This window comes from Callorhinus ursinus, unplaced genomic scaffold (genome assembly GCF_003265705.2).
Source record: "Callorhinus ursinus isolate GAN/ISIS: 27379988/994484 unplaced genomic scaffold, GSC_fseal_2.0 scaffold3, whole genome shotgun sequence".
NCBI lineage: Eukaryota > Metazoa > Chordata > Mammalia > Carnivora > Otariidae > Callorhinus > Callorhinus ursinus.
In genome coordinates this window covers 77,111,350-77,139,266 of record NW_027397065.1, presented here as the reverse complement: position 1 = coordinate 77,139,266, position 27,917 = coordinate 77,111,350, and the positions used below count along the sequence as shown (strand labels likewise).

Here is a 27,917-nt window from a genome sequence, read left to right as displayed (position 1 = left end):
ACATAATAAAAAAAAAGATTCCAACTCATGAAAATATAGCAGGGAAAGATAGCAAATGCCCTTTTTTAAAGGGCAAAATATTGAGGGGCTTGAAATGTCAGATTATTATTTTTTTTTAGGACACAGCCTTTTGAGACAGTGACCCCAGTTAGAATCTCAACTGTCTCAGTTGTTAGATGTGCAATTTTGGACAATTTGTTATGTTCTCTGGATCATTATTATTTCAGCTGATTAAGATAGATATAACACACCCTTTGTAGGGGCCTGAGTATTAAGTGTTATAATCCATTTGAAGTACCTAGCAGTTTGCCTAATACAAAGTCAATATTTAAATTTAAAGTAATACCCAGCCATCCCATCCCTCCCACCCCCAACCACTCCAGCAACCCTCAGTTTGTTTCCTGAGATTAAGTCTTCATATCAGTGAGATCATATGATACCTCTGAAACAAATAATACATTATATGTTAAAAAACAAAAGTAGGGAGGGAAAAATGAAGTGGGGGGAATCGGAGGGAGAGATGAACCATGAGAGACTATGGACTCTGAGAAACAAACTGAGGGTTCTAGAGGGGAGGGGGTGGGGATGGGTTAGCCTGGTGATGGGTATTAAAGAGGGCACGTTCTGCGTGGAGCACTGGTTGTTATATGCAAACAATGAATCATGGAACACTACATCAAAAACTAATGTAATATACGGTGACTAACATAACATAATAAAATAAAATTTTAAAAAAGATTAAAAAATTAATTAAAAATAATAAAAATAAATAAATATAAAAATTGTATTAAAAATAAATTGCAAGTATTAGTAGTGATTTAAAATAATAATAGGGCGCCTGGGTGGCTCAGTTGGTTAAGCGACTGCCTTCGGCTCAGGTCATGATCCTGGAGTCCCGGGATCGAGTCCCGCATCGGGCTCCCTGCTCAGCAGGGAGTCTGCTTCTCCCTCTGACCCTCCCCCCTCTCATGTGCTCTCTCTCTCTCTCTCTCTCTCTCATTCTCGCTCTCTCAAATAAATAAATAAAATCTTTAAAAAAAATAAAAAAAAATAAATAAAATAAAATAATAATAAAATATGATTTCTATTAATAGTAATTATTAATATGTTTATAAGTTCAACAATTAGTATCCTTCTAAATTAATACAGTATGAAAGATCAGAAGAAAAAATGCAAAAATTGTTAAATATGAACAAATATAATATATATAACAAGGGAGCTTTGTAAATACAAAAGAAGTATATTGTTCTAAAATTGTGACAACTAGATATTTGAGTGAATTAATAATATTTTCATATTTTATAAGGTGAATATTTCAGTTGTATTGAAGTATTAACATTGAAAAGATAATATTAATATAAGAAAAATAAAAGGTGAATATGTATTGGCAGAGGGTAATGAGGCCTTTCAGAGCCTAAAAGCAAATGGCTGAAGAATGATTCTTATAGTTAGCTAAAATTAACTTAACAATGTACTTAGGTGACAGTGTGGTTTGCTATGATCCATATTTTCTAAAATTGATTAAAATGACATTTATAAAGATCAAACAGAAGCCTCAAATACTTTAGGAATAAATTAGGAAGAATAGATTATTCATTCAACAATTATTTACTGAGTACCTATTAGGTACCAAACATTATTATTCATACTGTGGTATAGCTGTGAACAAAAGAGACAAAAGCACCTGACCTCATGGTGTTTATATTTTGGAGAGTAAAATATATACTAAAATAAGTAAATATATATTGTTTGTCATATCATCTAAAGTGCTAAAAAATAGGCAGGAAGGGATTATGAATTATTGATATAAAGATCTTTTTTTTAAAGATTTATTTATTTATTTGACAGAGAGAGAAACAGAGAGAGAGAAACATAAGCAGGGAGAGTGCGAGAGGGAGAAGCAGCCTTCCTGAGGAGCAAGGAGCCCAATGTGGGGCTCTATCCCAGAACCCTGGGATCATGGGTAGAAGCATAATGACTGAGACATCCAGGCATCCCAATATAAAGATCTTTTGATCTATCAAAGCACAAGGTCTCAAATTACTTTGAAACATATACTACTGGGGTGCCTGGGTGGCTCAGTCGGTTAAGCATTTACCTTTGGCTCAGGTCATGATCCCAGAGTCCTGGGATCAAGCCCCACTCTGGGCTCCCTGCTGGGCAGGGCATCTGCTTCTCACTCTGTCCCTCCTTCCTACTCCCACTTTCTTTTTTTCTCTCTCTCAAATAAGTAAATAAAATATTAAAAAAAAAAAACACATACTACGCAGACGCTTCCTTCTCCCTAAACTACCTATACGTGCATTCTGTCATGGTTTTATTTTGGAACTCTGACCTTCTCTATATGGCCTTTCCTAAAATAAGAGTAAGTAGAACCCAATGTAACTGATTTCTAAATTCGATTTTAGGAACTAGTTATAATACAGTGTTCAGGTGCCCTGTTCTCAGGAACTAGAATCACTCATTAACAGTGCATGATGCATAGCACCAGTCAAACTCATGTGTGCATGATTTGAGTAGAGGCACAAGAAGGATTTCCAAGGAACAGTTTTTAAGAAATGGTTATTTGAATATTCTACCAGACAGAAACTCATATGTGAGCATACAGGGACCTATTTATGTAGAACTTACATGTTTTCCAAGGCTAACATAGGCTTATTGGAAATGAATCCCATAGCATATGGCTGATCATTTCATTTCAGCTCCATTGCTAGCATAGAAAAAGCAGTACTCTTTTCCATGGGTATGACCTCGTGCACAACACTGACACTGTTACACAGTCCCCTAAATTAACTGTTTAAATACTGGTAAAAGATGTCCATCCACTGAAGAATAGCTAAAGAAGAAGTGGTATGTGTATATATATAATGGAAAATTACTCAGCCATAAAAAAGAATGAGATCTGGATAAAAAATCAATGCACAGAAATCAGTGGCATTCCTATACACCAAAAATAAGACAGAAGAAAGAGAAATTAAGGAGTTGATCCCATTTACAATTGCACCTAAAACCATAAGATACCTAGGAATAAATCTCACCAAAGAGGCAAAGAATCTGTGCTCAGAAAACTGTAAAATACTCATGAAAGAAATTGAGGAAGACACAAAGAAATGGAAAAACGTTCCATGCTCATAGATTGGAAGAACAAATATTGTGAAAATGTTCACAATTGAAAATGTTCAAGCTACCTAGAGCAATCTACCTATTTAATGCAATCCCTATCAAAATACCATCCACTTTTTTTCAAAGAAATGGAACAAATAAACCTAAAATTTTACGGAAACAGAAAAGACCCCAAATCGCCAGAGGAATGTTGAAAAAGAAAAGCAAAGCTGGTGGCATCCCAATTCCAGACTTCCTGCTCTATTACAAAGCTGTCATCATCAAGACAGTATGGTACTGGCACAAAAACAGACACATAGATCAACGGAACAGAATAGAGAGCCCAGAAATGGACCCTCAACTCTATGGTCAACTCATCTTTGACAAAGCAGGAAAGAATGTCCAATGGAATAAAGACAGTCTCTTCAACAAATGGTGTTGGGAAAATTGGACAGCCACATGCAGAAGAATGAAACTGGACCATTTCCTTACAAAACACACAAAGATAAACTCAAAATGGTTGAAAGACCTAACAGTGAGACAGGAGTCCATCCAAATCCTAGAGAACACAGGCAGCAACCTCTTCGACCTCAGCCTCAGCAACTTCTTCCTAGAAACATTGCCAAAAGCAAGGGAAGCAAGGGCAAAAATGAACTATTGAGACTTCATTAAGATAAAAAGCTTTTGCACAGCAAAGGAAACAGTCAAGAAAACCAGAAAACAACCAACAGAATGGGAGATGATATTTGCAAATGATATATCAGATAAAGGGCTAGTATCCAAATCTATGAAGAACTTATCAAATTCAACACCCAAAGAACAAATGATCCAATCAAGAAATGGGCAAAAGACATAACAGACATTTTTCCAAAGAAGACATTCAAATAGCCAACAGACACATGAAAAAGTGCTCAAAATTGCTCGGCATCAGGAAAATCCAAATCAAAACCTCAATGAGATACCACCTCACACCTAAAATTAACAAGTCAGGAAATGACAGATGTTGGCAGGGATGCAGAGAAAGGGGAACCCTCCTAAACTGTTGGTGGGAATGCAAGCTGGTGCAGCCACTCTAGAAAACAGTACGGAGGTTCCTCAAAAGTTGAAAATAGAGCTACCATACAATCCAGCAATTGCACTACTGGGTATTTACCCCAAAGATACAAATGTAGTAATCCAAAGGGGTACGTGCACCCCAATGTTTATAGCACAATGTCCACAATAGTCATAGTATGGAAAGAGCCAAGATGTCCATCGACAGATGAATGGATAAAGAAGATGTGGTATATACATACAATGGAATATTATGCAGCCATCAATAAAACCCACGAACTCTTGCCATTTGCAATGACATGAATGGAATAGAGGGTATTATGCTAAGCAAAATAAGTCAATCACAGAAAGACATGTATCATATGATCTCACTGACATGAGGCATTCTTAATCTCAGGAAACATACTGAGGGTTGCCGGAGTGGTGGGGGTTGGGAGGGATGGGGTAGCTGGTTTTGGACATTGGGGAGGGTGTAGGCTATGGTGAGCACTGTGAATTGTGTAAGACTGTTGAATCACAAACCTGTACCTCTGAAACAAATAATACATTATATGTTAAAAAAAAGAAGAAAACAGTAGGAAAGGAAAAATGGGGGTTTTGGAGGGGGAGATGAACCATGAGAGGCTATGGACTCTGAGAAACAAACTGAGGGTGCTGGGGGGGGGATGGGTTAGCCTGGTGATGGGTATTAAAGAGGGCCTATATTGAATGGAGCACTGGGTGTTATATGTAAACAATGAATCATGGAACACTACATCAAAACTAATGATGTAATGTATGGTGATTAATATAACATAATAAAATAAAATTAAAAAAAAGAATGAGATCTTTCCATTTGCAACAATGTGGATGGAGGTAGAGTGTATTGTGCTAAGAGAAATAAGTCAGTCAGAGAAAGACAAATATAATATGATTTCATTCATATGTGGAATTTAGGAAACAAAACAGACGAATATAGGGGAAGGAAATTGAAAAAAAAAAGGAGAGAGAGGGAGGCAAACCTAAAGAGACTCTTAAATATAGAGAACAAACTGAGGTTTGCTGGAGGGGAGGTGGTTGGGTGATAGTCTAAATGGGTAATGAGTATGAGGGAAGGCACTTGTGATGAACACTGGATAATTTTTTTTAAAGATTTTATTTATTTATCAGAGTAAGAGAGACAGAGGCAGGCAGAGGGAGAAGCAGGCTCCTTGCTCAGCAAGGAGCCCAATGTGGGACTCGATCCCAGAACCCTGGGATCATGACCTGAGCTGAAGGCAGACGCTTAACCGACTGAGCCACCCAGGCGTCCTGAGCACTGGATTTTGTATGTAAGTGATGAATCACTAAATTCTCCTCCTGAAACCAATATTATATTATATGTTAACTAAATAGAATTTAAATAAAAACTTTAAACAAACAAAAAATAATAAAGTAAAATAAAATAAAACCTGGCAAAAGAAAATTAATGTATAATTGTTCTTAGCATAATGCAAACTACTACATCAACCAGGAGATTTCACCAGTGAATAACAACCCCATCTTCTGAGTTACATACATTTATTCAAATAAAAGGAAACAATCCATACATGCACCTATCATTATGGTACCATATGATACCATAACCCCTACCAATTCATTGTTCCTTCTTATGAAAGCCAGCTAAACCAGGCCTGGACACCTGACTTAGAGAAATGATGAGATAACATATAAATGTTTTAACACACTAAGCTTGTGGTAATTTGGTCACAGCAATAGAAAACTAATAAAACTAACTTAAAGTGATATAGGGATCAGTAAATTTCTAATTCAGCTTTTTGATGTATAGAGTTCAATGTAAATGCATTTATTTTAGCAACTCCAAAAGATTTTTCCTTCTGTATTAACCTCTGAGAATGTTAATAATTAACAATAGAACATTGTTTTTAATTTCAGATATTTTCAAATGTGCTTTTTACATTAAAAACAGGAAAACACATTTTTAGATAAACAAAGTAAGTTGAACAAATAGAGCATCCTGTATTTAAAAATAAGGTCATTTTACTTAGAAATGCTTTTATACTCCATATGCGTTGATCATTACAATTCATCCTTTATTTTAACACCTGGAATGGAGAAATTAACTTTATTCCATCAATAAAGACGGCTAAAGAAAAAAATATTTATATTCTGTGTGATTTGGTTTGTACTTCCAACATAACAATGATAAAACCAAACATTTTGACTGAATCACATTGGAAAGTCATCAGCAACAGGACTCTACTACATAATATAATTAGGAGTGCAATGTATAAATAATCATTTGCTCCTTGATACAAGGTGCTGATTATTCATTAGTGTAAGGGTCATTTGTAAACCAATTTTGTTATTACCCCAAAACGACATTGTTGTTAAATTGTGATAAAGGGGAAACCATAAATTGGGAAAGAATTTTAATGGTCATTATCTTCATTAGCTAATGAGATGTGTTAATTATGTTCTTAAATGACAATGATTTAGTAGCCCTGGCAAAGAGGTCTCACAGAGCAATAAGTAGGCCAGTCCCCTTCAATGTGTTTTCACAATACTGGAAAGGACATAATAACGAAGAGCCATAATTATACTATGTATAATATTATTCATTAAAAATGTCTATATAAGTTATGTTATATTTTATGTTGTTTTTCTGTGATATATTTGCACAAAATCTAGGGTACTGAAAATGTGACAGAGAAAATTGCATTAAGGCTGTACTTTAAGTGTGGTTCCTAGACCCCTGGAGATCCCTGAGACCCTGTCAGGAGATATGTGAGGATTAAGCCAGTTCCATAGTAATTAAATGTTATATTTACTGTTTTTACTTTGTTGACAGATGGGGGAAAAAAGAACAATTGTAGGTAAAAATGTTGGTTTCTAAGCATAAATCAAGAAAGTAACTCCCAAGTGTACTAAAACATTATACAGTTTCAGGAAAAACAGAGAAAGAAGGAAAGGAAGGAAGGAAGGAAGGAAGGAAGAAAAAGAAAAAAGAAGGAAGGAAGGAAGAAAGAAAGAAAGAAAAGAAAGAAAGAAGAAAGAAAGGAAGGAAGGAAGGAAGGAAGGAAGGAAGGAAAGAGAAAGGAATATTTGGAAGTTCTATAGCTCAGCAAACCAATATTTCTCAAATGACTAATGCATAATGTTACAAAATCATCCACAGGTAAAAGATATTTCAATTGTTGATTTTGATGTAGTATCAAAAACCACAATTATCTGAAAAAATATTAAAATGCTGCTGTTCTCAACCGCATAACTGAGTAAAGCCATTTTTTCTCATATACTTCAACTGAACAGCCTATCATAATAGACTGACTGAGGAAGCAGATATGATAATCCACCTGTCTTCTATTAAGCCAGACATGTTTTTTTTAAGTCAAACAATGTCAACCTTATTGTTAATTTTAGTAATCCCTTAGTTTTTATTTCTAAAATATTAAATATTGACTTATATAAGTCATATAAACAAAAGATCTTTGGGACTTCAATTTTAAGACTTTAGGGAGGGGTGCCTGGGTGGCTAGTCACTGAGGCATTTGACTCTTGGTTTCAGCTCAGGTCATGATCTCAGGTGTGGTGGAATGGAGCCTTGCATGGAGTTCCATTCTGGGTGGGGAATCTGCTTGAAGATTCTCTTCCTCTGTCCCTCCCCCTGTGCACACACTCTCTCTTTCTCTCACTAAAATAAATAAATCTTAGAAAGAAAAAAAAAAGACTATAAGAGGTATTGCCTCATGATAATTGAAAGTCAGTAGATATGTTGATCACTTGATGAAAAAGATGTTGAAGAGTAAAATAACATACTTATGAATGTGATTTTAGTCTACATGAACATTAAATTAAATAAGTTCAATTCTGAAAGGCATGAGTCATTAGAAATACAATAAATATTTAGCAATATTGAAGAAACTGTATTTGCCTCTTTGCTGGAAGTTGGTATCACTTAGATAGTAGGAATAAAATTGTGATTTAAAATGTCTCTTCAAAGTTGGCTGTAAAAATCTTGCTACAATGGTGGAAGTAGACCAATCTACAGTATTTTAAATTTAATCTAAAAAATTGTTTTAAAATAAATTAAGAAAAAACAATATCTTGAAATTAATGCCCAATATAATTACAAAAACTTTGGAAAAAATTGAACAAGAGGAGGGTATTAATTAATTACATTATATAAGCAATTTCATCAAACCCATATTGTTGTTAGTATACCATAAGCAAAATCAATGATTTTGTCCACCAAGTCCACCAAGATAGAATAAGAACAAGAGGGAGTCAGGTAGAAATTACCCATATGTCCATGCCATGGGATGTTTTTGTTCTTGTTGTTTTAATGTGGCAGAGTCATACAATTATTACTATAGAGCAGTAAAGATGAATGAATTATAGCTATGTACATCAACTGTAATGATTTTGGGAGAAAAATCAACAAAGAAAAAATACTATATCAATTTATTTATATACATTTCAAAAAGAAAATGTGTATTCCTGGGGGCGCCTAGGTGGCTCAGTTGGTTAAGCGACTGCCTTCAGCTCAGGTCATGATCTTGGAGTCCCGGAATCGAGTCCCACGTTGGGCTCCCTGCTCAGCGGGGGGTCTGCTTCTCCCTCTGACCCTCTTCCCTCTCGTGCTCTCTGTCTCTCATTCTCTCTCTCTCAAATAAATAAATAAAATCTTTAAAAAATAAAAGCAAATGTGTATTTCAGATATGATTTTGCAAATCTATAAAGAAAAGCAAAGGAATTGTTGACACAAAATTCAGCTGACTGATTACTCAGCGGAAGAGGGAGGGAAATGAAATCAAAGGAAGCTATAGGGATTCAGTGGACCAGTGAATTATTATACTTTAAAAAGTATCCATTTGTAGTTATCAAAGATTTTAAAGTTAAAAAAGGAGTTCATGGATTATCTAGCTTAATTATGGATATGTATGTTCTGATGAATAGTGTTTCATGATGCTAGATGTGATACACTGACAGTTCTCTTGCTCTATAGTATAAGATGCCACAGAAATGGTAACGAGTCATCATGGATTGTAGTGATCCACTGTTCATCTCCAGAACTGGATGTTCCTTCTTTAGCAGAGAACACGGGATTGATTCCATTTCCCACTTGGAAGAAGAGCACAACCAGTAACTTTCTGTTGTTTGTTTGTTTTTCTTCCAACTGAGTTTCTGTAATCTATAAAGGCAAAATTCCATCTACTACTAAACAAAAATGAAGTCATATGTTTTTTTGCATCATCAGAGAGGATGTCATGGGTATACAAAATCAGCTCACAATGTTCTTTGTGGAAATTTCCCCAGTTCTTAAAACCTATTATAACTCAAAATATTTCGGTAAAAGTGACTCAGTTTTCAGTGGAGAGATAAGGTAATTGAGATAATGAACTTCAAGCATGGGAAAATAAGAAATATCTTATGCCATTATGAAGAGAAATACACTAGAAATGTCCATGGCAGTCACTTTTTAATACAATTTTCCATTCTTGTGAGTCTAACAGAAGGACATAGAAAGCAATATAGGTATACTCCATTAAATTTCTCTCCTATGTCATATTTAAACAATATTCACATTTTTCCCTGGCCATTCAGAGATAATGAAAAAAAAAAGGAAAAGAAATGACCTTAAAGAAGAGAATTCATATATTTGTTTTCTTGTTCTATCAATTGCCTAACATAAAGATGCGATCTTTATGATTAAAATTTTAATTGTCTAGAAAATTCTTCCCAAATAAATGATTTTTTAAAGAGTTACAAGTACCCCTTATTCCCTCAGTTACTTTCTCTTATTCTCTCTGTTATTTTGTAAGTATACCAGTTGGATTTGAAATTTAATCCATGTTACTATGAATGTTAATCATTTTTCTGGATATTTTTCATGTTTCTACTGGGATCAAAAAACTATCCATCTGCTTGTCCATATGCTGGAGAAGGGGACTTTATAACTTTCACTGGATGTGAGTTCTGTCATTGTTTACTACTGGTCATGGTTCTTTTAATTTTCTTTACCTAACCATAAAAATAAACATATAACATTATGTGGAACAATTATATATTAATCTCACTGATTCAGAAGCAATCATTAAAATAGATCCTTTATAATCTAAATATTTATTTTAAAAAGGAATAGCTATGCAAAAATACTTAAAATGCTATCATTTAAAATAATGCTTTATAAAAGTCTCATTATTATTTTAATTTGATAGTTTGCCTGGACTATTTAAAAGACTTATCCCTAATCACAGACACAATAATCCTAGAGATTAAATGCTACAACTAAATCATCAGTATTCAATGAAATAGTGAATGTTACCAATGATGATATTGATATCCTTTACCACTTTACTAGTATGCATATTGAGTTCTCAGAGTTTCTTAATCAAAAAGTGCTTTAAAATTATCTTAAGGATAGGGGGGCACCTGAGTGGCTCAGCTGGTTAAGTATCAGCCTTTAGCTCAGGTCATGAACTCAGGGTCCTGGGATGAAGATCTGCATCCTGCTCTCTGTTCACTGGGGAGTCTGCTTCTCCCTGTCACTCTCCCTCTGTGCATGCTCTCTCTCTCTCAAATAAATAAATAAATAAATAAATAAAATTATCTTAAGGATAAAAATAATAAATATTAACATAATTATTACTTGGTCATTTCAGCAAATAATTTTTAGTTGCAAATGACACCCTGAAAGAAAAAGGCAGTTACGAGTCAAACATGAAAATACTTTATTTGAAAGTGCCTGCATCAATATAATATAATAATTACCACAAGCCTTTATTATGCTAACTCTAGAAGAAAGATGTTGATCTCCCTTAGATCCAGTAAACCTGGCAAATGATAATATGCCTATTTTAATTGTCTATATAACATATCAAAAAAGAGACATAAAAGAAATACTACAAAATAGGGAGCTCTTGTTAGCTATCTAAAGTTCTCTGAATGACTCAATTCTTTATTTAATGATTATTCTAAAAAAGCTCATGCATAATAGCCTGAGCCCTATATTTTTTTAATTTCAAAATATTTGGTATAAAAAATAGGTGGCTTTACAGTGACACTCAAGGAGAGCTTCTTTGACAGGCAGGGAGTATTTGTATGCTCAGCAGGGATATGTCTGAGATATTCATCAGGCAGAGTCTAAATTCTCCATTTCAATGGTTGACAAATCTATTGGGATGTCTAGTTCTCCCAAGAATGATTTGCTAGTGATGAGAAGAAAGATTTGAAGGGAAGAAGATTGATACCAAGATATATTTGGTCAGTGCTAAAAGAGAAACCTTCTGTGACTTGAAAATAGGATATAAATAACCCAGTTCGGTCTGAACAAATGTTGTCAATACCCCAGATTTACCTAATGAAAACACAACAGTATCAGTTATTTATATTTGATGATGTAACAGGTAACTTTGAAATTAAATTTATTTTATATTGCCTCCTTAATCCTCATGCCCTTTTCTCTAACCCTGTCCCAATTAGAGCTGGTACTTTTCTTTAAAGGCAATTTTTTGTTGTTTTTTTTTTGTGTTGTGAAGATATAAAAAGAAGAGTTCTTCATTAATAGAATGGTATTCCAAGACTGAAGAGAAAAATGTCAAAGAAAAACAGACATTTTTTCTTCTATGAATACTAATTGTGTTTTTCCTTTTTTTGTAAAAAAAAAAAAAAGCCTAGAAAAACTACCTTCTAAAGAACAGGTGTGCAGTTTTGCAATTGACCCAACATAGACTATTTCTCTTTGACAGAAGAAGCATTCAGAATGAAAATATCAGTTTATTTCAGAATGTCCTGAAAAATAAGGTATAGGAGAGATGCACTAGATTATAGGAAGCAAAATATATGGAATTAATATGGGACTGGAGTGGGTGCCAAATTAATATCTAGGTAGATAGATGACAGATCTCCAATATGTACAATGTTGAGCTTATTTTTCTAATTCACTAATGCATTACAAGTCATAGAAATTAAAACAAGAAAAATAGATACTGAAATGTATTCTGTTATTTGAATTTTGTACCACAATAAATTGATGTGAGCAATTGCCAGAGCACATGAATCCCTCCTTGAACACCACTGTTATTGCAAACAGAAAACTGGAGAATGCTTTATGCAGGGAAATAGTAAGAGAAGGTTTGCACTCTAAAATGTTCTTTTTCATAATAATTTGAATTTAAGGGAATAAGAAATGAAGACAGGTCAGGGCACCTGGGTGGCTCAGTTGGGTAAGCATCCAACTCTTGATTTCCACTTAGGTCATGATCTCAGGGTAGGGAGATCAAGCTCCACACTGGGCTATGTTCAGCAGGAAGTCTGCCTGAGATCCTCTCCCTCTGCTCTTCCCCCTGCTCTCTCTCTCTCTTTCTCAAAAAAAAACATTGAAGACAGGAAAATTAGACTATGACCATAGGCAGAAACAAAGAAGAAGGAGGAGGAAGAGAAGGAAGAGGAGGGGGAGAAGAAGAGGAAGAAATTGTTTCAATGAATTAAATAGAAAAGAAGAGGTGAAGATATCTTTGAGCCATATTCAGAGGTACAATGTATAAGTTTAAGTAAATTTATACAAGAATATTTGAGCTGGAAGACTTCTATCACTATCTTTCAGACTTTTGTCTTGTATGATTAAATAAAATAATTTTTATAATAAAGAATGACAGAAGAAATAAGCTACATGGTTAGGAGGTGGGAGGAAATCATAATATACTTATGTATAAGCTACCAGTCTGTAATACTTTTTAACAGCATCCTAAGTCAGCCAAGACAGAAAATTGGTGCTGAGGAGTAGAGGTGCTGTTGCAACAAATCCAGACATAACTTGTTTTATTGTGCTTTGCTTTATTGTGCTTTGCAGATATTATGTTGTCTTTTTTTTGTTTGTTTGTTTTTTGTTTTTTTACAAATTGAGGTTTGTGGCAACCCTGTGTTGAGCACAGTGTATCAGGACCATTTTTCCAAAAGCATTTGCTTACTTTGTGTCTCTGGATTATATTTTAGCAATTCTTGCAATCTTTCAAAGTTTCTCATTCTTATTATATTTTTATGGTGATCTGTGATCAGGGACTACAACTCACTGAAAGATCAGGTGATGGTTAGGATATTTAGCAATAAAGTATTCTTTAAGTTATGTACATTGTTTTGTTTTTCAGACATAATATTATTGCACACTAAATAGACTACACTATAGTATAAATACAACTTGTATATGTACTGGAAAAACAAAACATTCATTTGACTCACTTTATTATTATATTTGTTTTATCTGGGTGGTCTGGAACCCAACCCGCAATATTCTGAAGGTACACCTGTAGCTTAAAATGTGGAAGCAACATGGGAACTGAGTAAGGGGTAGAGGGTAGAATAGTTTGGAGGTACATGCAACAAAAAGCTTACATTTCTGCAAATGGATTTTGAAAACAATTCTGATGACAATTTTCCAGAAGGCAAAGAAGAGGGCTGGAGAAATAGCCTCAGTCTTCTTAAGGAATACCAAAGTGGTCTTGAGCTAAATGTTGGTAGAAATGTGTACAGGAAAGTTCATTCTGATGAGGTCTCAGACGGAAATGAGGACATGCTATTAGACAATGAAGGGAAGGACATTCTTGCTACAGAGTGGCAAAAATTTGGTTGACTTGGGTCTATGTACAGTGTTGTGGAAGGTAGAAATTCTAGCAATGAAATTCTAGTCTGGGATATATGGCTGAGGAAGTATCTAAGCCAAGTGTTGAAAGTGTGGGTTGGCTTCTCTTGAAAAGTTATAGTAAAAATGCAAGAAGAAAGAAATGACCTAAAAATGGAATTGTTAATCAAAATGTAAGTAGAACTTAAAATTTTTAAATATCTTCTGCCTGTCCTTATCGCAAAAAATGGAAAAGCATGTTAGAAAGAAAAGACTAAATGTGTGGCCAAGCGACCTTTTGATAAAGCTACTAGTTTGGATGTGAACCAGGGACTTAGCCACTTCAGCATGGAAACAGCCCTTTTGACCTGAAAGGGGAGGAAACAGGAAAGTTGTCTGATTTCTTAGATTTTTCAGAATGGGACTATCAAGCTACCCCATTGTAAATGTGTGTTATTCAAGACCAGAGAAGAAAAACCCCAAAAGTGATTCAGAGACTATCAGGGCTACCTCCTCAGTTTCAAAACTTCTTCATAGCAAAATAAGTACAGAACAAAATGAAAAAGCAACCTATGGAATGGGAGAAATATTTGCAAAGAATATAACTGATAAAGGATTAATATATAAAATACATAATAAACACATACAACTAAATAACAACACAACAACAACAACAAAAACTTAAATAATTCAATTTAAAAATGAGCAGGGGAACTGCATAGACATTTTTCCAAAAAAGACATAAAATAGCCAGCTGGTATACGAAAAGGTGCTCAACATCATTTATCATCGGAGAAATACAAATCAAAACCACAATGAGCTATCAACTCACACCTGTTAGGATGGCTATTATCATAAAGACAAGAGATTTTAAAAAAAGTGTTGGCCAGGATGTGGACAAAGGGTACCTCTGCCTGCTATTTTTGGAGATGAAAATTGGTACAGCCACCATGGAAACAGTATGGAATTTCCTTACAAACTAAGAAGAGAACTACCATATGATCCAGCAATCCTCTGGGTATATATCCAAAATATTTTTAAAGAAGATCTCAAAGAGCTATCTGCACCCCCATGGTCCTCTCATGTTGCAGTATTATTCACAGTACTCAAGATATAGAAACAACCCAAAGGTTCATCAACAGATAAACAGATAAAGAAGATGTGGGATATATCATGTCTGATTTAAATGCTATTTAGATGAGATTTGGGACTGAGAGTTTTGAGTTGATGCTAGAACAAGTTAAGACTTTTGGGGCTAGTGGGATGGATACATGTGCATTTTGCTTGTGAGAAGGACATGACATTTTGGGGGAGGCAGGGGCAGAATGCTGTGATCTGAATATTTGTGTCTCCCCTAAATCCATGTGTTGAAAACCTAATACTCAAGATGATAGTATTGGAGGTGGGGCCTTTGGGAGGTGATTAGGTAAGAGAGAGGAGCCCCCAGGAAAGGGAAGAGTGTCTTTATGGAAAGGATCCCAGAGAGATCCTTTGACCCTTCTGCCATAAGAGGAGACAAGGAGAAGTCTGTGTTCTGGAAGAAGGCCCTTGCTTGACCATGTGGACCCATCATCTTGGAATTACAGACTCCAGAACTGTGAGAAATAAATTTCTATTGTTTATAGGCCACCCAGTCTGTGGTATTTTGTTATCATTAGCCCAAATAGAGTAAGACAATGACTAATTTTTTTTTAAATTGTTTGCTTTGTTTCAAATAGAATGATTGTAGGAAAGGCTTTTACACAGTAAAATGAAAGGGATGGATTTTTCTTTTTGTTTTCTTAGGTGAGAAGAAAAAACATTTTATGTTTGAAGTAAAGAGTCAATGTAGAATAAGGAAATGAAAGCACAGAAAAAGAGAAAATCACTAGGACAACAAGGTCCTTTTGATTGGAGTAGAGTCAAATGGAATGATATAATAATAATAGAAAGCGTATAATATTTTTAATTGAAGTATATCTGACATATTGTATTAGTTTCAGGTGTACAACATAATGATTGTACACTTGTATAGATTGTAAAACGATCACCACAATAAGTCTAGTTAATATCCATCACCCCAGTCATAGTCATAGAATTTTTTTTCTTATGAGAACATGTACTGTTATTTTCTTTATAGAGAAGATAAAACTGACATTGAAATGTAAAATAATTCTATTAAGGTAACATACTAGCAAACAACAGGAGGTCTGTCTGATTCCAAAGCCCCCTTTTTTCAATTGCATCATTCGACCTCGGCATATTCTCTACCCCCACTTAAAAACACTAACATGTACAGGAAGTAAACAAACATTAAACTAAATAAAATAATTTTGCTAATGTAAAAACTGCAAGGATTTCCAAGAAAGTATGAATGGTCACTATTATGTCCTGTCATAAATATTTTCTTTTAAAGATTTTATTTATTTGACAGAGAGAGACACAGTGAGAGAGGATACACAAGCAGGGGCAGTTGGAGAGGGAGAAGCAGGCTTCCCACAGAGCAGGGAACCTGATGTGGGACTCGATCCCAGGACCCTCGGATCATGACCTGAGCCGAAGGCAGACGCTTAACGACTGAGCCACCCAGGTGCCCTGCCCTGTTAATAAATATTTTTGTGCACAGTACCTGATGTTAACTTTTTTCAATGTGGTAACTAAATTCTATGAAAATGGTACTTTAGTACTGGAAAAAACACTAAGAACAAGTTAATGAATAGATTTAACTATTTGGATTCAAACAATTTACTATGTACTGATAACCATTTAGGGTTGTGCAAAAGCATATTTTATTTAGAAAGACAAGTACTGAAACAGAATATAAGTCAGCATCTCTAATGTTGTATTTGTGCCTGTACTCATCTAGGAGGAACTTGTAATTATAAGTTATTAAGATGTGAGACACCACCACTCAATGCTTTATTTATGAATAGATAAACACACCTCCAACTCAACAAATAATAGACTCTATGAGAGACAATAAGTTGTCTATAAAGATTAACATAACAAACTTCCTAAGTGACTTGTGTTTTTATGGGTTTATTAAACTGTTTTTTTTTTAAGTTGTTCTGATGTTCAAATAGCTCAAGGGGTTAGTACAGTCTATGATAAAGAGCACTTACTTATGACACAGAAGCAGATAATATAGGAAAATGAAGTGGATTTGGTTTAAGAAGTAAGATGAATAGGAAAAATAGTAAATTGATGACCAGATTACACACTGAATGTACCAGTCATTACTGCTTCCAAGTAACTGATGGATGCAAGGAGGTAATGAAGAACCCTTGTTGCCCAGTCACTGCTTTTTCAAGTTTAGCATGACATCTAGTTTTTTTTTTTTTTTTAAGATTTTATTTATTTATTTGAGAGAGAGAGAGAATGAGATATAGAGAGCACGAGAGGGAAGAGGGTCAGAGGGAGAAGCAGACTCCCTGTTGAGCAGGGAGCCTGATGTGGGACTCAATCCCGGGACTCCAGGATCATGACTTGAGCCAAAGGCAGTCGCTTAACCAACTGAGCCACCCAGGCACCCATGACATCTAGTTTTTATGTGGATTTTCTAAATCATCAAATCTTGAGAAAAAAATAAAGCTTAAAAAAAGTCAGTGTAAGTCAAATATAATACATATTTACAACAAATAAAATTGTGGCTTATCCAATTAGGGTATCACTTGTCTATCATTAATGCTGTCAGTAAATAGGTGAATACCATAATGGACACCTAAACATGGAAATAGTGTTAACTTTAAAATTATACTAGGATATTACATATAAAATGGATTAAATTAAGCATCTGTACAAGTTGCTGTTATACATTGAACTACAGTGAAGATATGTTGAAGTCTCAATGCCCAGATAAATTGAGGTTATTAATTTGGGCTCTAATCCAATATGGCTGGTGTCTTTATCACAAGAGAGGGACAGAGATGGAGACAACATCAATAATTGACTGAGGAGGCAGAGACGTTCAGTGATGTATCTATAATCTAAGTAACCCCAAGACTGCTAGCTATACCAGAACCTAAGTGAAAAACATGAAACCTATTCCTCCCTAGAGACCTCAGAGAATGAATAGCCTTGCTGACACCCTAATTTTGAATTTCTAGCTCCTAGAACTCTGAGAGAATAAAGTTCTGTTAAGTTACTTAGTTTGTACTTGATTATGACAGAGCTAGAAAATTACTACATCTATTTCTAATCCAGACCACTTCATGTGTATATCTGGGATAAGAGTAATAAAGAGGAAAACCAACAACCCAACATGGTTAAAGACTGAATACCTTCCTATTAAAATCATGGGTAAGGCATGGATGTCTGTATTCACTGCTTTGTTCAACATTGCCCTATAGATTCTAGTTAGTAAAATAAGGCAAGAAAAATAAATTCCCCATACTGGAAAGGAAGAAATAGAATTGTCTTTATTTGTAAATGCCATGATTTTCTATGTAGAAAACATAATACAGAGTGCTACAGAAATTAATAAAGTGTAGCAAGTTTGCAGGACATAAAATCAACATATAAATATGAACCATATTATACATTCTAGTTATGTACAATTGAAACCAAAAATTAAAAAAATAACAATACCATTAACTATAGCATCAAAAAATGTGAAATACTTTGGGGTAAATAACAGTAGTGCAATAGCTGGGTCATGGGGCAGCTCTATTTTCAAATTTTGAGGAACCTCCATACTGTTTTCTAGAGTGGCTGCACCAGCCTGCATTCCCAAAAACAGTGTAGGAGGGTTCCCCTTTCTCCACATCCCCACCAACATCTGTCATTTCCTGACTTGTTAATTTTAGCCATTCTGACTGATGTGAGGTGGTATCTCATTAAGGTTTTGATTTGGATTTCTCTGATGCCGAGCAATGTTGAGCACTTTTTCATGTGTCTGTTGGCCATTTGGATGTCTTCTTTGGAAAAATGTCTGTTCATGTCTTTTGCCCATTTCTTGATTGGATCATTTGTTCTTTGGGTGTTGAGTTTAAGAACTTCTTTATAGATTTGGATACTAGCCTTTATCTGATATGTCATTTGTGAATATCGTCTCCCATTCTGTCTTTTGTCTTTTGATTTTCTTGACTGTTTCTTTTGTTGTGCGAAGCTTTTTGTCTTGATGAAGTCCCAATAGTTCCTTTTTGCCCTGCTTCCCTTGCTTTTGGCAATGTTTCTAGGAAGAAGTTGCTGGCTGAGGTCGAAGAGGTTGCTGCCTGTGTTCTCCTTTAGGATTTGGATGGACTCCTGTTTCACATTTAAGTCTTTGAAACATTTTGAGTTTATCTTTGTGTGTGGTGTAAGGAAATGGTCCAGTTTCATTCTTCTGCATGTGGCTGTCCAATTTTCCCAACACCATTTGTTGAAGAGACTGTCTTTATTCCATTGGACATTCTTTCCTACTTTGTCAAAGATTAGTTGACCATAGAGTTGAGGGTCCATTTCTGGGCTCTCTATTCTGTTCCATTGATCTATGTGTCTGTTTTTGCACCGGTACCATACTGTCTTGATGACGACAGCTTTGTAATAGAGCTTGAAGTCCGGAATTGTGATGCCACCAGCTTTGCTTTGCTTTTTCAACATTCCTCTGGCTATTTGGGGTCTTTTCTGTTTCCATACAAATTTTAGGTTTATTGTTCCATTTCTTTGAAAAAAAGTGGATGGTATTTTGATAGGGATTGCATTAAAAGTGTAGATTGCTCTAGGTAGAATTGACATCCTCACAATATTTGTTCTTCCAATCCATGAGCATGGAACATTTTTCCATTTCTTTGTGTCTTTCTCAATTTCTTTCATGAGTATTTTATAGTTTTCTGAGTACAGATTCTTTGCTGTTTGGTTAGATTTATTCCTAGGTATCTTATGGTTTTGGGTGCAATTGTAAATGGGACCAACTCCTTAATTTCTCTTTCTTCTGTCTTGTTGTTGGTGTACAGGAATGTCACTGATTTCTGTGCATTGATTTTATATTCTGCCACTTTACTGAATTCCTATATTCCTGTATGAATTCTAGCAGTTTGTTCATAGCAGCAATGTCCACAATAGCCAAACTATGGAAAGAGCCAAGATGTCCAGCAACAGATGAATAGATAAAGAAGAGTGGTGTGTATATATATATATATATATATATATATATATATATATATATATACACACGATGGAATATTATACAGCCATCAAAAGGAATGAAATCTTGCCATTTGCAACGACATGGATGGAACTGGAGGGTATTATGCTGAGCGAAACAAGTCAATCAGAGAAAGTCATGTATCATATGATCTCATTGATATGAGGAATTCTTAATCTCAGGAAACAAACTGAGGGTTGCTGGACTGATGAGGGGTGGGGGGATGGGGTGACTGGGTGATAGACATTGGGGAGGTTTGTGCTATGGTCAGTGCTGTGAATTGTGTATGACTGTTGAATCACAGACCTGTACCTCTGAAAAAAATAATACATTATATGTTAAAAAAAAAAGAAGATAGTAGGAAGGGAGAAATGAAGGGGGGAAGTCGGTGGGGAGATGAACCATGAGAGAATATGGACTCTGAGATAAAAACTGAGGGTTCTAGAGGGGAGGGGTTGGGGGATGGGTTAGCCTGGTGATGGGTATTAAAGAGGGCATGTTCTGTGTGGAGCACTGGGTGTTATGCACAAACAATGAATCATGGAACACTACATCCAAAACTAATGATGTAATGTATGGTGATTAACATAACAATAAAAATTTAAAAAAACAATGATGTAATATATGGTGATTGACATAATAAAATAAAAAAAAGTAAAAAAGAAAAAATGTGAAATACTTAGGGAAAATTATGATGCTGTGAATGGCTTTTACAATAAAAGGTACAAAAATTCCTGTAAGAAATTAAAATCTTAAGTAAATGGAGAGATAAACTATGCTAATTTCTAAGAAGCCTCAGTATTTGGAAGATACCAAGTTTCTCAGATTGATCTACAGATTTACAGCAAACAAACTTCCAGTTGGTTTCTTTTTTGTAGAAATTGAGAAATGATTCTAAAATTTATATGTAAATGCAACATTACCGGTAGTAACAAACAACTTTGAAGAAAAACACATTTGAAATATGAACATTACCTGTTTCAAGTGTTACAATAAAGCTACAGGAATCAAGACAAAGTGGTATTTACATAGGAAAGTAAAGTAGATCTCTGTGATGAAAAAGAGTCCAGAAGTAGGCCCACAGGTGGAAGAACAACTGATCTTCAACAAAAATTCATATGTAATTCAGTTAAAATAAAAAGTTTGTCATTTCAGCAATGGGTGCTGAAAAATTTGAATATTCACAAAAAAATAATGTCATTCCATACCCTGAACCACATACAAAAATTAACTCAAAATACACTTATATAAGTAAGGTAAATGCTAAAATTGTAACATTTCTAGAAGAAAAAATAAGAGAAAACATTTTTTGTCTTTTGGTTATAAATGCATGTATGTATCATCATAAGTATAGTACCAACAAAACAATCTATAAAAGAATAAACTGATAATTTGGAACCCATCAAAATTTAAAAAAAAAACTTCTTTTCAAAAGACATTCTAACATAATAGAAAAACAAACCATAGATGTGGAGAAAATATTTGCAAAGCATAAACCTAAAAAAGGACTTGTACTCAAATATGGAAAAACTCACAAAACTTAATAAGAAAACAAATAAAACTCAATTCGTGACTCCCCGTCAAATGACACAAGATTTGAATAGACGCCTTCCAAAATTAGATATGCAAATGGAATAGTCACATGCAAAGATAAGCATCCATATCAATCTTCAAGGAAATGGGAAGATTGTTTGAAAAGTCAGCTTTTCTATGATTCTCTTGAGGAGAAATGATACTTTGTATCTGGAAATGTATATTCCTTTTGACAGTTACATCAGACAAGCATTCCTTTATAGCATTTTCCATTAAGATTACTCAATTAATTTCCTTGTTCTGAGTCCATTAAGAATCATTAAGATTATAATTGGAGTTTTTCATAATAGATTTTCTAAGAGACAGAAAACATGCTGATCAATCAACATGTTGAACTATTTTTTTTTTTTTTTTTTGTCTCCCATTGAAACTAGAAGGATTGCCATTAGGTTAAGCCTTATTCTTCTTGTGAGATATGTCAATCACTCCTCTAAAACCATCAATTTAGTGTTTAAGGAAACACTAAATTTTGTTCTGCAGCTACAACACCTAGTACCAGGCCCACAAACAGACTTGACCTCACTAGCTAATGACTTTCACTGAGACCCTGCTGATTTAGCCAGGGAATTCTCTTTTTTAACTAACATTTTTAACTAACACCTTAAGGAATTCAATTATCAGAGACTAATTATTATAGAATCTCATATAACAGTGTATGAATTAGAAGTCAAGTCATTTTTGGGGCCAGTGAACTGTATTCTGTTCCATAGCCATAGTGCACAAAATTAATTCTCAAGGATAGCACATGGTTTGTAATGTATTTGTAGTGTAGCCCTGACAATTGTTTCTTTTCTTTTCTGTATTGCAAGGTCCTGACTTGAGTTTTGATTGCAGAAGCATCCATTTAAAAGAAGCATCCACTTCAAAGAAGGCTCTCTGGAATAAACACATGGCCAGCCACAGGACTAAAGAACCAGTCTACCTGCCCACACTGAGGCTCCTTTGTTTTAGAGATCCTGATAGATTTAGATAACTGACCATTGGTCCACTTGCTTTTTTCTTTTCCCCTGCTTTTAATTCCCACTGTTATGTTTTAAATTTACCAATAAAGAGTGAGGCCATGGGGGCGCCTGGGTGGCTCAGATGGTTGAGCACCTGCCTTCGGCTTGGGTCGTGAGCCCAGGGTCCTGGGATTGGGCCCCACATTAGGCTCCCTGCTCGGCGGGGAGCCTGCTTCTCCCTCTCTCGCTCCCCCTGCTTGTGTTCCTGCTCTCGTTATCTCTCTCTCTGTCAAAAAATTAATAAAATCTTAAAGAAAAAAAAGAGTGAGCCCATGAAACCCCAGGCATACATACATACATAGCAGTGGTAGTTTTTAATAAGATATACATATCCTTATTTGTCATTTATAATAGTAACTAATTACCAATAACTATTTGTTATTTATGCTAAATAGAAAATAATGGTTTCTATTGTGAGAAAAAATTGCAATAATACCAGTACTTTGAATTGCCAACATGTATATTTCAATTTCAAAAAACACATGTGAGATTTAAAAGAGAAAAAATGATCAATAACTATAAATTATGCTATTTGGGTGTATCTCATGTTAGAAAAAATTATACTTATTTTCTTGGGCTTCCTCATTAAGAAAATACTCAAATCATGGGCTGCATTAACCCTTTCCTAATGTATTCTATGTTAACATAACTGTCTACAGCATTTTCTATTTTTTAAAAATTTTTTTAAGATTTTATTTATTTATTTATTCGAAAGAGAGAGCATAAGGAGGCAGAGTGGCAGGCAGAGGGAGAGGGAGAAGGAGGCTTCCCGCTGAACAGGGAGCCTAATGCAGGACTCGATCCCAGCACCCTGGGATCATGACCTTAGCTGAAGGCAGACGTTTAACTGACTGAGCTACCCAGGCACCCCGATCCATGGCCTTTTCATTTGTACATCGGTGACTGCCCTGGTATCCTAGAGCATGATGTGACACAGCAGACCAGCTTGCACAATATTTCTTTATTTCCTGCTTTCATCTCTGGTGACCAAGTTCATAATCCAGCTCATTGAAACTGTTGCGTGGACACTAGGTATTCTCCAAACACATATTGCAGGGTTTAAGCTCTGGGGATGCTGATTGTGTCATAGAGAAACTGAAGGACTATGTAAAATCTGCTTTTTGTTCCTTTTCCTGCTTCTATTCTTGCTAGGACCTATATCTTCACTTTACACATGTCTTGTAGTGCAAAAAGCATTTGTCCTTCTAATAAGGGACAAGGAATTATGATTTCTCTAGAATAGATAACATTGAAGGAAGGACCAGGTGAGAACGACCTGATGAAGCTACCATATGCATATTCCAGAACACCAGAGTTAGACATCTCAACACCAAGGCCCCTTGACTCCAAGGAATAACACATGGGTCTTCATCCTTGTTCCAACTGGTTCTTGGATGCCTGCAAGGACACATACACCAGAACACCACCCTCAGTAAAACCCTCAGACCCTGAAAAAGACAAGACTCATGCCCCTTTCCTTTTTAAGTCTCCCAGATGCCTTATATCTGCTCTCTCTGTACCTTCAATAAACTCTTCTCTCACTTCTTGCTGGCTCACATTTGATTTCCATCCTATGTGAAGCCAAGGAATCTCTGGCTGGTCTTACAGTACCCCCTCTTGGTCTCTGGACCCAGCCTGCCAGTATCAGTTGGATAAAATAAAAATCATTCACCTACATCAAAGTGTTTATCACAAAGTTGCAATCTGCATTAACTCTACAGTACTTTCTACAGCCCAGACAGTACTTGTTTTTGAGATATGTTTTTCTGCACTTGAGTTGCATATGTTTTTTTCAAAATTAAATGAGTAAAATATCATCCTGATATTTCATTGCTAATATGGACTACATTTTCACCCAGTTTTCTTTTTTGGAAAAATTCCCTCAGAGTTATAGTACATGAACTATGATTCTGTGCCTAAGTGGATTCATACCTGTATTAGGCAAAATAATTCAATTAAGGGTGTGATTGTTTAAATTTGTACAAAATTTTCACAAACTTTACTCTGAAGTAATACTTCAAAATAAAGTTTAATTTACTTATAACCTATCATCACCAGATCAAAACTGGTCAGTCTCTGAGTCACACACTTTAAAATGTTAAACATCTATAAGGATCTATGAATATTTATTCAAATTTGAGTTGAAGATTAAAACTGTGCCTCATTCGCCACAGGTGCCTCTGATTATATTTGATTACTCTTGTTTTTTATAAGTTTCAAAATAAACTAACTTTTCTCCTTCTATTCAAGAACTAAATATTTTCTCAATTAAGGTATTGCAAATATCCCAACCATACATAAATATTAAAAACTCGCAGCCTCAGAATTTTGCTGAGGTTTACAACATTTAATACAACTCAAATAATATATTATCTCACTACATACACAAAAACACATACACATATTAGATTATGATGAGCAGATAATAATAATAGAAACAATATTCTGTAAATCTGATCGTAAATAGTAGCTGATTTGGTAGCTTGAATAAATTACTTAACAGTACAGAACAAGAAGCATTCACATGAAACAAATCAGCATTATGATGAGGATACTTCTCTTGATCACATAATTTATTTAAAATGTAATAAAATATATCGAGCATTTCTCATGCCATGGGATGATAGAAGAAAAATGGCATTGGTGAAACTGAACAACACTTGTTTTCAGGAAATGTATTCTTGTGCAAGCAGTTGAAACCCTCAAGGCATTTGTATATTTGATCTATAAAGCACTGCATACACAAGAAAGCATTTCGCAAGGTCAGATATGAAACACATCTGAACCTGCTGTTAACATTCAGCAAAATATACTGCAGACATTCTGGAATCTTTTTTTTTTTCCTGTCACCGTGGAATTTTTTTTTTTTCCTGTCACTGTAGATGCCATCCAACCTACATAGAAAATGATGGCATAAATTCCGGTTCCGTAAGAATATACTTTGCAATAGAAAAAGAATGAACTGTTACCGACTCAGATGTAGAATGTCACTGCAGTGCATCTTCTCAGACTACTGAAATCTTTAACTCTAGAAATAATTTATAAGGATTTGAGCATGTCTGTGAAAGTGATATACAAGTTAAAAATATGCTAAAGAAGATTTAGTTGGACTCAAACTCCTTCATTAAACACAAGTATTTCCCTTCTAAATTCAAAGTAAAAACATGTGACCAGTGATGCAAAATAATGGGCAGTATGCCATTTTTTCCCCCTCCTGATAAGACCTTTTTGTTATTCTTCTGCTAAGTTACACTCTAATATCATGGCACATAAGTTGATATATCATGACATCAAAATAATTTGGTTATCAAGAAAAAGACACATAAACAAACACAAAACAAAAGGTAGTAAAAAGGGAAATATTTAATTATATCTTAAGAGAGTCTTTATTCTGACAGTAAATTACACACATACACACACACCTGCATACATACAAATGGCATATCCCTTTAACATTTAAAAAAACAAGTAATATGGATTGTATATCAGAAGAATGGAAATTTGTGAAACTTTCATATTTTAAAATAACTACAGTAAAGATATATTTTAATACAGTGATTCTTCACATTTCTTCAACTCAATTCAACTATTCTAGAAATTAACCATTTTTTTCATGTTTCTTAAATTATGATGTTATTTTTAACAATGTCAAAATTCTGTTGGGTGTCTTGTCATGATACCTGTATCATGGTAAATTTCCCCAATATTCTAACTAATTGGTGGCATAAGATCATAGACTCAATTAATTGGCATCCTTTTACTCATAATTGCTCATTTTTGGCTAATGTCTCTAATGCACTGAAGCTATAGTCCAAGATCCAATATCTGTATAGTAGCTAATTTAATACCCACAACTCTTTTTTATCTTACAAATGATGATTTTAAGATGATAATCATGAGTTATTTATGAGATATTAACTCACTCTCCAAATGACATACAGTTAGTAGTAAATTGTTGAGCTAAAACCCGAGTTAGAGAAGTCTAGCTACAAAAGCTCTGTTCTTCACAACTACAGACACTGTCACTAAAGGTGACAGTGTCAGCATGTCTTATGCCCACTTTGATCTACATAAATGTTAATGAATAGCCATCATGTCTGATGAGTGCATTCAAAATCCCACTATACACTAGGTGACACTCTGACACTCTACTAATTTAGTACCAACTTTAGGACTTTCTAATTATAAGAACATGGTCAATATCTTTGTCCCTATGATTTTGCATTTCCTTATTTTAAAATGAGCATAAGTCTATCTAACTCATTAAATGTGGCAGCTTATAGTGACATCAAATGAGATCTAGAAGAAAAAAAATATTTTTAAACACATACTTGAAAATTAAAAATTATAGTCATAGTAGTAGTACAACCAAAGAAGTCACTATAGACCAGATAAACATTAAACTATAGATTCAATAAAGATCTAACAATAAGCAAGGACAGCAGATGAAAAAATGATTGCAATGCATTTAAAATAGGCAAAGGGAAACCTGTAGAAAATAATAAGTAAGTGACTGTTTCTATTTTCATATCCTCATCACCCAACCCTGTTGCTAATATTACTACTATAGCCATAAGACTATTCGAATAAAAAAATCTAATTCTCAAATTTTAAAGATGATAAAAAGTCACCGAACTGCACAAAGGGACTTGATGTGTCCTGCTTGACTATTCATGAAAAGCAGGGAGAAATAAGATTTTCCTTCCTTCTCAACTGTATTCTACACCATTGTTCTCAGAATTATCCTGTCACCAGACACAGAAACATCTGTGAGCATGTTAGGACTCCATGGGTCCCACCGTGACCTATTGAATCAAAATCTCTAAGGATGAGGCCCAATTAACTCCATTAACAAGCTCCCTAGGTGATTCTTATACACACTGATGTTTGAGAATCACAGCTTGACACACAGACCCAACATCAAAGAAATCATATTTATTGTTCAGTAGAATTAGAAGTATATCAATAGCACTTATGTAACTCTCAAGCCAGATATGTGTGCAAATATCCAAGCAGGGAAGAGCAGAGATGGACATATTTATTTAGCAAACATTCAAATACCTACTCCAGACTTGGACCTGGGCTGAATGCTGAGGTCAAAGAGTGAATAAAGCATAGCTCCTGCCTTTGCATAACTCAAGTAATTAACTGTAATAATGAATGGAAATTCCCAAATCAAATCTAGAGGGATTAAAATAATTACCAAGAGGATGATATTTGAGCAGTGCCTTGATAAGCATGTCAGTTTTAGGAAATAATCTAGTGAACAATGCTTAATCGGAAAGCCAGAGATAACATGTTCAAAGCCATGGCAACATGAAGAAGTTTGGCTAATTTTGAAAACTGACAATAGCAGTCTCATTGCCAACAAGTAAAAAACAGATGCAAAATTTGTAAGAAAAGAGAGAGAGAGAAACAGTCAGAGAGAGGGAGAAAGAAAGAAAGAAAGAAAGAAAGAAAGAAAGAA

At 34.7% G+C, this 27,917-nt stretch overlaps 1 protein-coding gene across 1 annotated transcript in view; it reads right to left on the bottom strand.

Annotated features, from left to right (window-relative positions):
- The window catches only part of CDH18 (cadherin 18), a 990,219-nt gene that overhangs the window by 727,979 nt on the left and 234,323 nt on the right, over nucleotides 1-27,917 (bottom strand). The window lies entirely within an intron of this gene.